Consider the following 16958-nt stretch of genomic DNA (forward strand, 5'->3'; position numbering starts at 1 on the left):
GTCTTTCAAGGAATTTGTCTATTTCAGCTTAGTTGTCAAATGTGTTGGCATAAGGTGTTTCAAAACATTCCCTTATGATTCTTTAATGTCTCTCGCATCTATAGTGTGTCACCTCATTTCTGAAGTTAGTAATTTGTGTCTTCTCTCTTGTGTTTTCCCAGTCAGTCTGTTCAGAGGTTTATCAATTTTATCTTCGTGAAAAACCAGCTTTTTGTTTCATTTATTTTCTCTTTTGATTTTCTGATTTCACTTCACCATTTTCCACTCTAATCTTCATTTATTCTTTCTTTTACTTATGTTGGATTTCATTTGCTCTTTTTTCCTAGCTTCCTAGGTGGAAGCTCAGGTAATTTGAGGACTTTCTGCTTTTCTAAGGGACAATGGGACTTCAAGCCACATAGCCACCAGTGTCTGTCTTTCTTGATGGGTGACCTTAATCAAGTTGAATAGCCTGCCTGAACCTCAGTTTTCCCATCTGGAAAATGGGGCCAAAAATACCTAACTTACAGGGGTGTTATGAAAACTCAATGGGGCCAGTTTTTTAAACACTAAACTCAATGCTGGCATGCAGTGATTACTCAAATGCTTCTTCTTTCCTGTCCCCATGACAAGCAATCACTTCATCACTTCTTTGGGTGACAACCCCAGAGCACATAAGAAGCACACCATAGCCACAAAACACAGAGATCAATGCAGCCACAAGAGAGTCCAGCAGATCTGATCTATTCATTTAGAGAGATGCAAACTGAGGTACAGAGACTAACTCCCAGGCAGAACCAACTGTTCCTCTGGACTAGCTTTAGAGGTTTAAGCTGGGAAACCAGGTTTTCTATGACACTCAATGCCTTGGTGGACATCCCAGAGAAGAGCCAAGGAAAGGCAGCCCCAAATCCCTTTTAGCTTTTACCTTATCATTTGACCATCCCCAGAGGACAGAGATCCAGGTGGGTTGTGGTAGGAAAAGTATGGTCATTGGGGGTGGGGCAGGGCTCAGACCTCTTTTGCCAGTTGCTGTCTCTGCGACCACAGAAAAATTACTTCACCTCCCTGAGTCTGCATTTCCTCAATGGTAAAATGGGGTTGATAGTAATATCAAGCATCTGATAAGCACTTTCTATGAGACAGGCAATGAGTGTTATTCTGGTGCCAGCTCTCTATACCTTACAAAAAGGCTATGATGTAGATGCCTACAGGCAACCTGAGACATGGAGACGTTGAGTATCTCACCCAAGTTCATGCTACCTAGAAAGGCTGGAGGCAGGATTTGAACTCAGACAGTCTGCACCAGAGTCTGAGTGCTAAATCATCATCCAGTGCTGCTAATTACACTATCCTCCCAGGGTTTTATGAGAATTAACGAATATACCTAAGGGACCCAGCACTGAACTAGACCAGGAAATGTGAGATTCCCAGGAGCAGCCAGAGGGTGGGGAGCCCCAGGAAGAACAGGTGATGTTCTTGGCATCTGTGCATGCTGAGAAGCACTGGGGCTACTCTTGGGGCTGCCCTAGTTCCAGGGGAGGTATTTATAGTGCAAGAGGCATCACGCCTGCTCAGGCTGAGCTGAGCCCAGAGCTGATTTGCACATGGAATTGGCCATTATTGGCTTATTTCCATAAGGCAGCTACATGGGAGGAATAATTCAAGGAGAAGCTCCCACCACCCATCTCCTAAGGAGCTTTAACTTCACAGCTGCTACATAAGACAAATCACTAGAGATGTCAGAGTCACAGGGACCACCCCCAGCCCTGTCCTAATTGGTGGAAGGGAAATAAGTCTTGAAGGAAGAGACCCACCAAAAGCCCATTGGTGGATGATGGAAGGGCTGGGTGAAGACTCCAGGAGGACTCCAGGCCTTTGCCCTGCCCTGCCCTGCCCTGTCTATCCTCTGCAGCCCCTTATAGTGCAGATCCTCAGTTACTACTGATGAGTGACACACATGGTGAAGTGAATAGAGGCGTGAGCGTGTATGGCTCCTACATGGACTGCAGCAAGTTGGGCACTAGTTCTTCATTGCACAGATGGAAAGATAAGTTAATTCAAAGGTGCCTAGAAAATAAGTAGAAAAGCTGCATAGATCTAAACCCCACTTTTCCCCTAGCACAAGGCTGAGTTCCTGCATGGCTAGAATGCCCGTTCAGCTATGCTGATGCCATCCCCATGCGAACAAGGGCTCAGGCTCTGCTCCCTTCAGGGACCAGCTCATTCCCCAACAAACCAGGCCAGAGGGAAAATGGGAGCTGCAGCCCAACAGGAGAGCAGCCCCTGCTAGGCCTGGCCTGTCCATACCTTCCATTCTGCCAAGCTACCCCATCCCCCTGCCAGCCCGCTGTCTAAGCCTAGAAACAGGTTCCTTTGCCAAGACCCACTCCCTGAGGAAAAGAGAAGCCTCTGTGCCCAAGGCATACAGGAAGGATGCCAGAGGGCTGGAAGGGGTGGGGACAAGCATTTACAGCACCTCCCTCTCCCTCGGGGCCCGAGCAGGTTGGCAGGGCTGCCCTGGGGCTACAGGACACATATCTACTCTTCTCATCATCCATCACCCACCACTGCCAATGTCCTCTATTAAAGAATAACCAAAACAGAACCCCAAATGTGCTAGGCACATCAGTAATCCCATTTAATCCACTATCTAAGCTATGGGAATGGTGCCAGTGTTATCTCTGTTTGATAGATGAAGACGCAAAGAAGGTCAGAGTGGTCCAACTAGACAAGCACAAGTTGAGCCCAGTTCTGGAATTCTAACCACAAGGAGCCACAGGGGGAACCAAGTGTCTGACACAGGGAGATCTGTGGCTGAAGCCCCACTCCGCCAGGCCCAGGGCTCTCCTGACCCACACCAGTGAAGAAGCAGGCAGATTTGTGAAACACCCATTTTTCACCTTCCAAAGCCACTTCCCTCTGGTTTCCTGCATCTCAACACCCACAGGCACCTGCTGGCACTTTCAAAGCTCTATTCTCCTTCCCTAAAAGTGGGGGTCATGTCTGCAGCTCAGACATTATGTGACCCTGGAATCCAGGACTCAAACCAGACTCGCCGTCATTCCTTTCAACTCTCTCATGTTCTTTGGGATGATGGAACCCCTGGCCTCCTAGGCTAGTGATGGGACCTTTGGGGAACTTCTGATGTCAACCTTCCCACTCCACCTGGCCTAACGAGTCTGCTTCCAACTCCCGTCACTTCCTGCTACAAAGTGGCCCCATGTGTCTTCTCTGCTGTGGTCTCACTGCTACCACCCCCAGTAAGCCCTCATCACCATCCCAGAAGTCCTGACACAGCCTCCCCATTACGCCCCTGCCTGTGGTCTCCTTGTCCCCAGCATCCCTACCCTCTACACACACACACACACACATCACATGCACACATTTCCATTCTATTCCACAAACTGCACTAAAAACACAACCTTATAGATCCCTGACCATGAACCTGCAATAGCTCCCTATTACCTATGCCCTGTTACCTACTATTGACATTTGAGGCCAGAAAGTTCTTTACTGTCAGGGGCTGTCTTAAGCGGGTGCTGTGTGATGTTTATCAACATCCCTGGCCTCTACCCACTGAGGCCACTAGTACTCCTCCCCATCCCCTGTTATGACAGAGAAACACAAATGTCCCCAGACATTGCCAAATGACCCCCGGGCCAGAGGTGGGAGGAGGCTCTTGTGCCCACTAAGAACCCCTGCCCTGCAAGGACAAAGGCCAACTCCTAATATGGCTTTCCAGGCCCCTCTCTTTTGCCTGAAAACTCACCTAATCCTCCTTGCTAACGCCCCACTCTCTGACCGTCGTGCTTCTCTGCACTCCGGCTGTTACCTCCTGGGCACCTCTGTCTCCCTCTGCCCAAGCCCTCCCTGCCTTCCAAAGCCCAGTGCAAGTCCACAGCATGCCTTCCGTGACTCAGCCCCAGGCTCCTGCCTTCCCTTCAAAACATACTGTTACCTTGAATATCCTCTGTGTCACCATCTGGTCACCCACCCCCAAGCAGGTCACAAACACTCTGTGAGTGGGACACATGGTGTGATCCTAACCAGCCCTCCAGAATAAGAAGCTCTGACGTGTGGCACTTACTGGCCTCCACGGAGTAAATATTCCCACCGGGACTGATTTCTAGCCACTGAAGTGCTGTGACCAAACACAGAGTTGGGAAGAGGTGGCCCAGTGGCTCACACGAGCCCCTGTGCACAGGCTCCAGGGCACCCCACATACCTCCTCCCTTTGCTGCCCCTGGGCCCCACAACAGGTGCGGGGGCCCACGAAGCCTGGCTGTGCTGGTGTCAGGGAGGGGCTGGGCAGTGCCCCATGGCTACAGCCTGGCTCTGTAGCCAGGTCCTCTGACTGCAGTGGCAGTAGCCAAGACCTGGATAGGTCCCAGATGGACCAAAGGCACCCCTGACATGCCCATCCCCACCCTGCAGGTGTGCAGGGCTCCTGGAGCTCAGCTGGCTCTCCCTTCCCTGCACAGGCCAGGCTAGAAGGAAGGCCTCAGGAAGAATTTCACCTTGAGCTGCCCGAGGCCCTCCGGGGAAACCTTGTGCCAACTTAGAAGAAAAGGGTAAATTTATTGATCTTTCTTGGTGACTGTTAGTAAGATTCATAGCTAGCCTCAGACCACATTCATCTGCGCCTCTGACTTTAATGACTACAGGCACTTCAGATGTGTGGGTGTTCACATGCATGTGTCTATGTGCACATGTGTGCATAGTCGTGCACGCACGCATGAGTGTGTACATCCATGCACACATGCATCTGTGTGTGCTCAAATGCATGTGCCTGTGTGAACACAAGTGCACATATTGTGTGTGTGAGAGAGAGAGCTCCAGATCTCTGGGCTTTTTATTTCTGTCACCTCTAACCTAGTTGCTGAATCGCACAATAAGCATCTGCTCAGGCCTGTTACACGCATTTGATGCCAGAGACTCGAAGCCAGGTAAAGCAGGCTTTTCACCCTGGAGGAGCTTACTGTCCGGAGGGAGGGAGAAAAGGAAGTCAGTAATTATGGCCCAGTAACCTGGGGTGAGATGCACAGAGGGCATCTGTGGAACCCAGAGAAGGGACAGCCCACCTGGCAGGGGAACAAGGAGAACAGAGGAAGCTTCCAAAACAAGGAGATGCTCAAATAAGTCTTGAGGATGGAGGAATAGCTTTCAGGCAGTGAGGTGGCTGGTCCAGGTCGGGGAGCCATGTGGGATGGTGGGGTGTGACTGGGACACATTCAGGAAGGTGAGTCCCTGTTGTGGTGGGGAGTGCAGATTGCAGTCACATCCATCCCCCACCCTCCCCTGTTCTTCCCTCTAGAGTGCCCACCCCTCCCCTTCCCAGACTCCCTACCCTGCTGGTTACCACTGACCACTGAGAAGCATGGTCAGGAGACTCAGGGACAGGAGGAAGAGGAAGCCAGGTATTTCACCCTCTCTCTGCCTCCAGTGTCTCTGGCCATGGCTGGGTCTCCCATATGCTCCCCGTTCCCTCAGGATGGCCCCTCTAGGAGGTCCCAGTACCCACTGGGCAGTCATGGCTCCAGGACCATCTCTCCCATTCATCCCTCAAGCCCTGGGAGTCCCTCCAGCCCTGCCCAGTTGTTAGTCTGGGCTGCTTCCACTCCACCTGTCCTCAACTCTGCCAACACTTGTCAGTAGTTCCTCATGTTAAATCCCCTCCTCTGAATGACCTGGAGTGGGCCATGCATTCCTGATGGCACCCCTGCTGATCCATCCTGCGTCGCTGGGACACAGAGGTCTTGAGGGGGTGATGAGAGAAAGGCCAGGGAGAGACAGAACTTGGAGGCCCTGTGCACTGTGAGAAGGGATCTGAACTTGATCCTTAAGGAGAGGGGGAGATATTCAGGGGTCTAAGCAGGGCAGTGAGTTAAGGAAGGTGACTTTGGTGGCAGAATGAAGGATGAATGGATGTCTTCCAAACAGTGTGGCACGAAAATGCCCACCACACACAAACACATACAATCCTGTTGCAGCAACACACACCCACAGACACCTGCACACACACACACACACACACACACACACGGAGGCTCAAAGAGACGACAATCCTCTTCCAACACCCTCAGAAAGCCAAGTGGACCAAAGGTAGAAGCGACCCTTAAGCATCCATCGATGGATGAATAGATCAATAAAATTCTGTCAATCCACAAAATGGAATATTACTTGGCCTGAAAAACGAAGGACGTTCTGATGCATGCCACAGTGTGGAGGAACGTAGAAAGCACTATGCTAAGTGAAATAAGCCAATCTCAAGGAACAAATACAGTACGAGTCCACTTATATGAGGACCCTAGAATAGTCAAAGTCACAGAGACAGGAAGGAGAACAGTGGGTACTGAGGGCTGAAGGGAGGGGGAAATGGGGGTCTTTGTTGAATGAGTACAGAGTTTCGGTTTGGGAAGATGAGAACCTCTGGAGATGAATGGTAGTGACTGCAATGCGAATGTACTTAACACCACTGAACTGTGCATGAAAATGGTTAACATGGTAAATTTTGTGTTGTATATATATTTTTCCACAATAAAAAAAAAACTACAAAAGTAAAGTAGGAACTTCCCAGAGCACAGGTAGAATCCAGCACACAGGACCAGGGCCAACAGGTGATGTTTGCACCGATATATGTGGTGATTCCACAGAACCACAAGGGTCTCCAGCAACAAAATCCTTAAAGGCCCCACAGTGAGAATGCAGCCTCCCAGAGCCTGAGTCCCAGGCCTAAGGCTCCACAGTGTGTGGGTCCCTCTGCAAATGGCATGTGTGAGAGGCCAGAGCGTGTGTCTCAGGAGAGCCCGGGAGGATGGGAAGCAAGGAAAACAGAAAAGAAGGTGAGGCAATGAAAAAATGCCTCCCAGTTCCCTTAGCGCCATCCAGCCTCAGCATCTCCTAACTCAGGGCCTCAGGAGCTCACCCTACCTATACCCTCCACTCTCTCCTCATTCCCAGGGTATCCAGAACGCACTCACCTGTAGCTCAGGGTGGTTGGGGTGCAGTCAGGAGAGTGAGGGCTTGAGATCTGAATCGTCACCTGCAGCTGGGGTCCCCCCAGCCTGCTCCTTATGTGACCTGGTGGCAGATGCCTACCTTGCTGAGTTACTATAAAGACCAAGACAGGAACTGTGGTTGTGTGCCTGGCACAGAGTAACTACACAGTGAATGTTTGATTCCCTTCCTTTGGGAGAAGCAATGCAAGGCACGTCATTCTCTTTATGATCCATTAGCAAAGCTCAACCACGTGGCCTTTGGTGGGCCTCTAGGCCTGGGGAAACCATGCCAGGGTCTCTAGGGAGAACCTCTATCTCATGATGGCCAATCATCCAGGGGCTTGTGGGCACACCAGAGCTAAGAACCTTCCTGCTATAGTACCCAGGGTGGGTCCCTTCCAGCTCAGATCAACTCTGACAGCTGGAAAGTTCTTTGACATACTGCACCCTATTCTCTGCAGCATTTCTTCATTAGTCCCAGTCCTGGGGCCTCTCAGCTCACATCAGCCCACTCCCCCAGCTCCAGGCCTGTCAGTGGCCTCAGAATCCCTCCTTTCTGAATTCCTGCCAGTTTGTCTCCATTCTACCAGAGAGGCATGTCCCTCAGTGCAGGACACACCACAGGGAACACCCAGCCCTCACCACCTCCCTCCCTCCCTTCCACTGCTCATTCCCACCGCTCACTCCCACCAAGCTGCAGATAATTCAATCCTCAAATCGCTTCTCACAAGAGCTGCTGCCGACCTAAGTGGGCCCTTGCTGCATTTTATCTGGTTCTCTGATTTTGGATTTTGTCCCTGACTTTCTGCCCAATCACACTTCTCAGCAAGATGGCACCCAAGAATGGAAACAACAGGGGCCAGAACAAGGTCTGTTCTGCTCCAGAACACTTCTCCTTTCTCTGCCTTATTTTGGTAACTGGCATCTCATCACTGTATTCTAGCTTCCTAATTTGAAAACAGAATCCCCTGCAGCCCAGCCGCTCTGCTTTCTAGCAATCCAACCCCTAGAAGTACTTAGAGACACATGCATGAGGATGTATCCACGGCTGCGCACTGCAGCTCTGTGTGACGGCCAAGAACTGGAAGCCACCTGAATCAAGAAATGGAGGAATAAAGCCCACCCTGCAGAATGTTGTGCAACAGGCAAAAAGAATGGGGTAGAACCAAGTGGGCGACATGGAGCAAAAGCTGCAAAGCCCATCAAGTAAAAGTACGTCACCAAACAATGCCCGGGGCATGGTCCCCCTTCTGCATCTGCAAAGCACTGTATCTGTGTGCACATGTGGCATGTCCAGGCAAGGCCTTTACTCACCTCAAGAGAGGAAGGCAGATAGGTGGGAGAGGGAGAACACGTGCCTAACAGGTGCTTGCTTTGTGTTTTAAATGTGTATGTTGTTTTAATTTTTTTCAACGAGTATATTCATTTTGTGTATGACTTACTTATATGATACAAATAATTTCAAAGCAAAAATCCCAAAGCAGGGTGGTCTCCCTTTCCACGTCTTCCCACTCCCCTTAGAACACAAGGCAGCCCCTCTGCCCTGCTGAAACCCCTCACGTTGGGCTGGTCTCTGCTCAGCCCTCCTCACCCCAACAGGACTGCACTCGGCCACCAATGCTCATGAAGGCCTACCCCGGCTCTGCTACGGCTCTATGGTGAGCACTGCACAGCCCCCGTCACACCCCGACCCACTTACAGCAGTTCCTGTCAGGGCAGGGACCATGCCTGCCTTGCTCTCCTCCTGAGCCCCACCCAGCACCTGGGACTGCAAAGGCCTTTGGTGGACATTTGTCCAACAGAACTAAACTGAATGGACACATGAAGCCTCACTCCGTGGGCAGCAAGGAGTGCCAGAACACACAACCCTTGCTATGACCCGCTTCAAGTCTGACCCAGAGGAAGCTTAGGCAGAGGCAAGTCCTATCCCTACCCTCTTCCAGGAATGGTAAGTTCCAGCTTGGGATCAGCTGAGCCATGAGAGGGCCACACTGCACAGTCAGCGACTGTGCTTGACTGAGTAACAGCCAAGCAAAACCCACTTCTACATTTGCTGTAAAGGTTGAGCCAGAATTGCCATCCATTCTGTCCTTCATGGTCTCCTGTAGAGATCAGGTCCCTCAGGGAGGATTCTTTGCAGTGCTGAGGGGGGGCCTGGTCCCTCTGCTTCCTCCCACCCTGTAACTTGTGGCTGCCAGAACAGCATGACCACAGCGATCCTTGGCACCTCTTGATTTTCTAATGCAGTTGCTTTCTTAACCTCAGTGTCTCTCTAAGAAGACATTAGAAACCTCTGCAAGTTCTCTCTGGATATGTGCAGGAAATAAACAAATAAGCAAACAGGCAGACAATGCAACCTGAAAAAATCAAACCAAAAATCAGAGGCAGCGTGCCAGGTTCATGTGCAGCCTCCTACCCTGGCTGGGGGTTGGCAGTAAACAAGCCTCCGTGGCGACCATGCCATCAGATGGGTAAGAGGATAACTTCCAGCAAGGAACTGGGTACGTGAAGGGCTGAGAGGAGACATAATGTTACCCACATGGCTGTGTCTGGGCATGACCCCCACCTTTTGGTTCTAAGTGGCCTTGTCACCACTCCCAGAGCCTTCCGCAGAAAATATGGGGCAGGCAGCTGCCACCTGGATCAAAACCACTAGGCTTCCTGCAGTCCAGAACTAGCCACACAAGATACAGGCAATTTCATCCTTTTAACATTCCAGAGCAATGCAACCAGAAAGGGCGGGCTTCCGTTCTTGAGCATCCTTACTACACAGGAGAAAGTTCACACAGAGGACAAGCCTCGACGTCACAGCACATGTCTCACGTCAAAAGAGGAAAACCCTACAACAGACGGACGACCTGGCCTCTGAGACCGCCAGTGCAGCTTCCCTTCCATGGACCCCTTCATCCTTTCCCATAAGCTGCTGACCCTCCATCCCTCCTCCCTCTCAAATATGCCATGCCATTCACACCCTGGCATTTTAGTCACAGGTTTCCTCCACCTGCAGAAGCCCTCTTGCTCCCAGCTGTAATTCAAAACCCACTGCCTCCCGGGACAGAGTTGGGGCTCTAGACTTCAGGGCTCCTAGCACGGTTTGTTCAGCACTTGGCTCAATCACAGGCCTTGTACCCAGCATTGTCCTGGGTACTGCGGAGGAATAAGAAAAACGAGAAATGGTCTGGGACCTCAGGGAGTGCAATCACTCTCAAATCCATCACTTCATTTCATTTCATTTCAGCCTCACAGGAACCCTCCACGGTAGGCATTTTTATTATCCCCACTACTAAAGTGGGAAAACAAAGGATCAGAAAGGGTTGTCAGTGTGCCCAGAAGCACATTAGAAAAAGATAAAGCCAGGAAGAGAACTAAGTCTTCCAACACAAGCCAGGCTCACCCACCAGACCTCAGCAGCACCGTTGCCATCTCACTGTGATTCATATGTGTTTTGTAGTCATTCTTGCCTTGAAGCTATGGGAAGAATTTTCTCAGGGGCTGGGCACATCTAAACTACAATCCAGTCCTGACCCCTGGCATACACAGGCAGTCTACACACTTGACAAGGAGGAAGGTATAGACAGAAACACAGCAGTCTGAACAAGCCAGTGCTCTACCGAAAGTGGAGGAGGGAGGGGCTTTGCCTTTGCACATACTCGGACTCCATAGGAAGCATATATTACTGCTGTAATTGGTAAACTCAAGGAAAGAAAGAAATGCTCCTAGGCCAATAAATGGGCAATGAAACACCCCCAAAATATCAATTCATTCACTCACTCATCAAATATTTAATGAGCACCTAGTAAGCTTTAGGTGCTGTTCTAAACGCTGTGGGTCCAGTATCACTCATCCAAGCAAACAAAACTGCCTGTCTGCGTGGAACTAGTTGGGGAAAGACAGACATCAGAAGCTGAGTAAATGGGAATAAATTCAATGGAAAAAGAGAGAAAGAGGTACCAAGAGAAAATAGAGTTCCATTTTTAAATAAATTGGAAAGGGAAGACCCCATGGGACAGATGGAATTGAAGCAAAGCCCCGAAGGTGCAGCTTGCAGACGTCTGCACGTGCAGAAAGAGTGTCCCAGGCAGAGGAAACAGCCAGCCCAAAGCCTCTGCAGCAGGTTGTGCCGGGCACACTCACAGAGCAGCAAGGAGCCGGAGCTGGAAGGGAGCAGACAGGGAGCAGGAGGAGGGGAGGTCCCATCTGGACCAGTGGTCCTTCCAGAAGTCTGCAGCCACATCTCGCTGGTACCCTTCCTGGAATTCTAGTATTTAACAACACAACATCTCCCTTGTTCCCTCTCATGTGTGGGGCAAAGGAGGTCTGAGGAGTATGGGTCTGGCAGGAGGGGGATATCAACAGGAGCCTGCAAGGGCACAACGGTGTGTGGTGAGAAGAGGAAATGGGGGACGATCTGGCCAAGTTCTTGCTCCCTCAACTCCGGCAGGACCCAGTGGCACACTGGGGCATGTGTGGGAGTCGGCATAGCCTCACTTTCCAGTCCTTTATCCACGCCTGCATCAGGCATCTCCTCATGTCTCCAGACACACTCTGGAATCTGATGGAGGGGTGAGGGAACTTCAGAGTTAATAAACTTTAATCTTCTAGTGCACGCTACAATTAACACACCCCAAAGTACAGTTACTTTGTAATTAGATCAAAGAACAAAACCCAAAACACTCGTCCAGGTAAAGTTATTGTCAAACTTCTTCCATAGGTTTCCTAGCAATTAAACCCACTTACTCATTTTGTCTGGAAAAAGTATGTATTACTTCAATTTAAACTAATGCCATAATGATCCAATGTGTATTATTAATGAGATCGGGCATGGCAGTTCAGTCATCTGGCCTGCTTTGCCAGGGGCCGCAAAGGAGACGTCAGCAACGGGCATTGATTAAAGTAACATTTGCCCTGATAATTCCCTTTCTTCTAGGGAATTTTACTTCAGGAAGACTCTGGGGGTGAGATCCCGACAGATATTTTCTATGAAAACCAGCTAAGCTGTCCAGCTTAGAAGGCATGATGGCTCTTCGGAGCCACCTGTGACTGTGCAAGGAGACCTTGGGGAAGCCTTGGCAGCTCAGCTCCTCCATAGGGCAAGGTATGTAACCTGCAGGTGAGAGAGCTGACCCCCAAGCTCTCTCTGTTTCCCCAAGCACCAAGAATACAACCAAAATACAGCTGTGTTCTGGGCTGCTGAACAAGCCAGGACTGGGATTCACCAGGTCTGCCTTGGGAAGCCAAGGAAGAATGGACAGCAATGGGACCACCGCTGGGCACAGCTCCAGAGTAGTAAGTGTTACTGAGCAGTTACCACGTGCCAGGTACTGAGCTAAGCCCCTGACATCTATTGACTCATTTAATCCACATGTTAACCCCATCAGGCAGAAATGAGTACTGTATCTCAATTTTACAAATGAAAAAACTGTTGCACAGAGAGGCTGAGTAACTTGCCCAGTGTCACACAGATATGGCAGCAGAGCTGGGATTCAACAAGAAGACTGCTCTGGAGCCCATGCCCCTAACTATTAAACGCAAGGGTTATCCTGAGCCTGACTGGAGGAGCAAACAGCCAAATCTCTTGCACCAAGATTCTACTAAGGTTGCCTAGTGCCCATACGCACTGCCATGAGGGAAGAATGCTGGTTCCTGCCACTCTTGGTCCCCATGCATGGTTTGTTGTGATCATATAGACCACTTACCATGTGCCAGGCACTCTACTAGTGTTTTGCCCTTACAGCTCAGAAATTACCCTATAGATGAGGAGGCTGAAGCTCAGAGAAGTCACCTTGCACAGGAAGCAGGAGGCAGAGAGGAATGGCCATCCATGCTTACTTTTTTATTTACTCATTTATTTTTTGCACTTGATGCAAAACTCAAAAAGTACAAGAAGTTATGCAGTGAAAAATTCATCTCCCATCCCAGTCCAACCCACTGTGTTTCCTTCCCTTAAACAGCATTTCCTTGGAGTGACTGTGTGTGTCCACTCAGATGCACACACATAGAAGCTCACTTGTACACAAAGCAACACCCACGTCACCATTCTCACTTCTCTATTGTCAGCTAACAGCACCATATTTTGGAACTACTTCCACTCAGTACATAAGGAACTAGAGTTTTCCATTAAATGTACATATCATAATATATTTAACCAATTTGCTGAAGATGGACCTTTAGGTTGTTGCTAATTTCTGATGTCACCAAAAATGCCACAGTAAATCTTTGTACATCAAGCAAAGACTCTACCCAGTGTTTGCTCCCCACAGCTTTGCCAAGAGGCTGTGAACAGAGCTGTGGACCCCTTGGGAACCAGAGCTGGCCAGCTCCCCCACTCACCAGCCATATGTCCTAGAGCAAATCCCTTTACTTCTCTGAGTACAGAACCCACCATGTTGCCATTGGGATGATGTGAGCAAGGGCAGCTCCACGCTCTTTCAGGGCACCCAGCATGAAGCAAGGGTTAGAGGGACTGGAGCTGTTAACCCCTGGCATGACGCCTAGGTCATCTGGGAAATTCGGGCCCTACCTCTAGCTTAGGCTCTGGGACTGTGGTTTGTCCTAACTCAGATCATCATTCCTGAGAATGTGTCAGTTTCTGCCCTTTTGTTTGCAGACAATGACTTCAGACAGGACGCAATGAAAGGATGAGAGCCTTCTAGAGATGAAGGCTTTGCCTTTGTCTTCAAATCTCTGGACGGGGTATAAAGAACAGGACCCAAGATTGCCACCTGAGGTAACAAGGTATGGCTCCCAGGGATTTCTGGGGATCCTGAGCATCTAAGGCCTCCTCCGACTGTCTCTCCAGTCTTATCCCTAGCCAATTCCCATATTCCAGCCATATGATCTTTCCTCCTCACCATTGCCCCCAGGCCTTTCCTCTGGAAAGAGGGAAGCAAGTTCTTCCCTCTGCTTAGAACACTCTTCCTACAGTAGCCCTCAGTGCCCTTTGCTTGCCTAACAAAAAATAAAAACTACCCCTATTTAAGCACCTGCTTAAATGTCACCTCCAGCCCCCAGTGCCCTTTGCTTGCCTAATAAAAAATAAAAACTACTCCTATTTAAGCACCTGCTTAAATGTCACCTCCTCCAGGAAGCTCTTCCTAACCACCTTGCCATAGGCTGCACTGAATTTGCATGAGCTTTCTTCAGTTGCCACCAAGAAAAAGACTGGCCCAAAGGCATGGCAAAGTGGAACAGTGTCAGGGTGGAAGGAGTATCAGCCCACAGATGCTGAGAGAGGTAGGCTTGCTAGGCTCGCGGAGGGGCAGGGGAGGGCAGGCGCAGCCTGGCCAGGCCCTAGCTGTGGACACCTAGCCAGGTGGACAATATCTACTCTCCATATAGAGAGGGAGGTTTCAGAAGGATAATTTCTTTCTGACATTCGGGTAGGAAAAGACTTCTTAAACAAGACAAGCAAGAGAGCTAGCCATAAAAAAAGATGACTACATTTGACAACAATACAATAAAGAATTTCTGTTCACTAAGACAAACAATTAACTTAAAGAAGATATTGCCACACTTAAAAAGAAAAGGCTCGATTTTAAAAACAGGCAAAAAAATCAACTACAAACAGGTGTTTCACAGAAGAGAAAATAAAAATAGCCCATAAAGATATGAAAAGATACCCAACCTCATCTATCATCAAGAAAATGTACATAAAAATCAAAATAAAATTACATTTTGCACTAGAAACCTAAAAGTAACAGGAAGACAAGTGTTGGTGAGGTTAGGGGACTTGAGTAAATCTCATATATTGCACATGGTAGTGTGAATAGGTAGGAATGCTTTGGAAAACAGTTTGGTCTAATCTAATAAAATGAAATATGCACTGACCCAAGAGTCTAGCAATTCTGCTCCTTAGAATAGACCCTGAAAAGCTCTTGCACACAAACATAAAAAGACAAATATGAGAATGTTCCTATCAGTATTTTTGGTAATAACAAAATCCTGGAAACAACACAAATGCCCACAGACAATAAAGTGGATAAATAAATCAGGGCATACAGTGCAGCAATAAAAATGATTAATACATCCACCTGCATCAAACGGATGAATCGCAAAAACCTAATGCTGAGTGAAAATTAAAAAACAATCCCAGAAGCATGCAGAAGTGTTATTCCACATATATGAGTCGCAAACCAACCATGGGCCCCATGCTTGTACGATAAAACTATCAAGGAATGGAGCTGCAAGCCACTATCCTGAGCCAGCTAACACAGGAACAGAAAACCAAATATGGCATGTTCTCACTTATAAGTGGGAACTAAATGATGAGAACCCATGGACACACAGAGGGGAACAACACACACTGGGGCCTATGGGAGGGTGGAGAGTGGAGGGTGGGAGGAGGGAGAGGATCAAGAAAAACAACTAATGGGTACTAGGCTTACCATCTTGGTGATGAAATAATGTACACAACAAACTCCCACGACATGAGTTTACCTGTGTAACAAACTTGCACTTGTACCACTAAGCCTAAAATAAAAGTTAAAAAAAAAGACATTGGCTTAGGATCCTCTAAAACAGTGAAATACATGTACAGTGTTTTAAATATATGAGGCATAAATTTAAAATTTCCATGCTTAGATACAACTTGGCAAAACTTCAGACACATAAAAAGAAAAAAACTATCAAGGAAAGCAAGGGACTTGTTAGCACACAATCAGGAAAGTGTTTAAGTCCTTCTGTAGGGAAGACATGGTCAGGTGAAGCACACAAGGGCTCCTTGATATTTTTTAAACTGATTGTGGGTTCATGAGTCTTCAGGTTATTAATCTTTTAATTGAACATATACATTGTAACCATGTGTAGCTTTCAATTAAAAAATAATTTTTAAACTAGTACAAATAGACAGTGGCCACTCATACAGAGCACTGATGTTTTGTTTCTGTGGAGTCCCAGCTCCCAAGCCATCCCAGGTCTGCGAGCTACCCCAGAGGCCAAGAAAGGACTGCCGTGCCCTGGAGATGCCCCTGGGCCCTTGGGCCCTAACTTCCAATGCCAGCCCATGCAACATTAGCCAAGTTACTCCACCCATCTGTGTCTTCATTGAAAATGAGTGCCTAGCAAAATACCTGGCATGCGGTAGGGATCCTATGAATATTTGTTGAATGAAGGAGTCAATGATATCTAAGAGCTCATCATAATTACAACCTTCATCCAAATGTATTCACTAGAGGGAAATTGTGGATACAGCTACTAGCACCCCCCTCCCACCCCAGCCCCTGCCAATGCATACACACATGAATATCCCAGCATTTGAAGTGGCAACTCAGAAAGTTCTCCATTCTTTTCGATCCAAACTTTTGGTATTTTAATGTTGCAAATTTTCTCTCTCAAATGTCTTCTATTTTTCCTTTCACTGTCACAACAAGCATACAAGTATTTTCAGTGGAATTTTACCAAACAGCACATCTTGTAAACCATATACATACCAACTCTTCTCTCACCCTTCTGCCAAATTCCGTCTTGGAGCCCATGGCTTTTCCTGCTCTGATCTCTAATTTCTGACTCAAATGCCCAGTCCTCAGGCTCTACCTGGGGCAAGACATTCCAGGGTTTAAAGGGAGGCTGATGGGCAAATGAGGAAGAATCAGACATTGCCCCACAAAGGAGGGAGCCTATGTATGATGCTCACTAAAGTGACTGCATCAGCCTAGAGCATGCCATGTCCTTCCAAACTACCTCCCTCTTTCTTGGCATCAACTCTGACTGGCTGGGGACAGGAGCAGGAAGCTAGAGCCCAGTAAGTCCAAATTACAGAAATAGGATGATGCCTTGGCTAAATGCATGGGTACTAAAGTCAGGAAGAACCTTTCTGAGCCCCATTTTCCTCATCTGTAAAATGTAGCTATAATTCGACCTCAGAGGGATGTTGGGTGGCTAGAATGAAGTAAAATACATAAAGGTACTTGCAGATCAGCACTGAAAAAAAGTTGCTATATTCCCAAACCACTTCTGTTTGACTTTGGAAAGAACAGAACA

The 16958-nt window shown here is 48.5% G+C and overlaps 1 protein-coding gene across 2 annotated transcripts in view; it reads right to left on the reverse strand.

Annotated features, from left to right (window-relative positions):
* Positions 1–16958, reverse strand: part of GRID1 (glutamate ionotropic receptor delta type subunit 1) — a 783733-nt gene that overhangs the window by 608126 nt on the left and 158649 nt on the right. The gene's annotated exons all lie outside the window — the stretch shown is intronic.

This window comes from Nomascus leucogenys, chromosome 18 (assembly GCF_006542625.1).
Source record: "Nomascus leucogenys isolate Asia chromosome 18, Asia_NLE_v1, whole genome shotgun sequence".
NCBI classification, from domain to species: Eukaryota; Metazoa; Chordata; class Mammalia; order Primates; family Hylobatidae; genus Nomascus; species Nomascus leucogenys.